This window comes from Colobus angolensis, unplaced genomic scaffold (assembly GCF_000951035.1).
Source record: "Colobus angolensis palliatus isolate OR3802 unplaced genomic scaffold, Cang.pa_1.0 Scaffold59, whole genome shotgun sequence".
NCBI lineage: Eukaryota > Metazoa > Chordata > Mammalia > Primates > Cercopithecidae > Colobus > Colobus angolensis.
Window position 1 is genome coordinate 9,812,276 of NW_012119487.1, and position 1,777 is coordinate 9,814,052.

The window sequence follows — 1,777 nt, forward strand, 5'->3', positions numbered from 1 at the left end:
AACTCCCAACCTCAGGCAATCCACCCGCTTCAGCCTCCCAAAGTGCTGGGATTACAGGCGTGAGCCACCATGCCTGGACCAATCCCAGAGTATTGTTTCTATTCATTGATGAGCAGGACTGAAAGCCCCACAGGTGGCCAGCATCATTAACAGGACCTAGGGACTAAGCCCCATTCTTCCTCCCTCTCTGGGAGTCCCTGGGCACAAGCTGTCACCTCTCTGCTCTGAGATGGGACCAGATGATCTGCAGGCTCCCTCTGATGCTGAGAATCAAGGCAGCTACAGACCACAGGAAGGAAGCTATGGAGCCCCTAGAAGATTTACATGTTGACCCACTCACCAAATTTTGCTTCATGCAGAAGTCAGACACCCTGGTTTTCAGTTTCCAGAACATATTGGTTCCAACAAAGAAAAGCAGGATGATGTACACAGGTCCTGAAATAGCCAGAGCTGTGAGGTACTTCCCCATACCTAGTGACTCTCAGGCATAGGTGTTCTTTTGGACCACATATCCTTTTGCTAAAATAGGACAAATAGATGTTATTAAACTCTGGGTGATCTTCAAGGCTATTCTTCACTTTTACATATAGTAGGTGCATTCCTCTTACAACAAATATTATTTAAAGGAAGCAATACTGTCATCAGTACTATAACCACATCCTAGCAAATGGTAAACAAGAGTAATATTTTGTTTCCCTTGCTATAACCAATTGCTATAAAAATAATGTAATAAAAGATTTTTTTCATGTTGTATACAATAAATATATTCATTTTTTCTTTGTTAACTAAAATATGAAGTAAGTAAAAGGGTTCTCCCTATCCATATCACAGCTATTTGAAACACAAAATATTTACATGTTTGGGCCAGGTGCGGTGGCTCATACCTGTAATCCCAGCACTTTGGGAGGCTGATGCGGGCGGATCACAAGGTCAAGAGATCAAGACCAGCCTGGCCAACATGGTGAACCCCCATCTCTACTAAAAATACAAAAATTAGCTGGGTTTGGTGGTGGGTACCTGTAATCCCAGCTACTTGGGAGGCTGAGGCAGGAAAATCGCTTGAACCCAGCAGGCGGAGGTTGCAGTGAGCACAGATCGTGCCACTGCCCTCCAGCCTAGGCGACAGAGGGAGACTCCACCTCAAAAAAAAAAAAAAAAAATTTACATGTGTGGCTCTTCTATCAATCATTAATCACCCTGTAACTTCAACTGACCACTCATGTAAAAAACACTCAGAGGCCTCTATCTTCTTCCTTTTTTTTTTTTGAGACGGAGTCTTACTCTGTAACTCAGGCTGGAGTGCAGTGGTGCCATCTTGGCTCACTGCAACCTCTGCCTCCCAGGTCGAAGTGATTCTCCTGCTTCAGTTTCCTGAGTAGCTGGTGTTACAGGTGCCCACCACCATGCCAGGCTAATTTTTGTATTTTTAGTAGAGATGGGGGTTTGCCATTTTGGCCAGGCTTGTCTTGAACTTCTGACCTCAGGTTATCCACCCATCTTGGCCTCCCAGAGTGCTGGGATTACAGGTGTAAGCCACCACATCCAGCCCAGAATTCATGTATTTTAAAATTAAACAATATGGAAAAAATGGGACATGTAGAAATTAGAAAGTATAGGTACCTTTCCACTTGCCAAAACTACTGCTATAGTTTTGTGTATAATCCTTCCATATTCTCTAGATACTATCTTTTAAAATGAAAACGGAATTATAGTATGCATTATCTTCTCCAATTTACTTGTTACATTTAAAAGTATATAATGGACATTGACCATATCA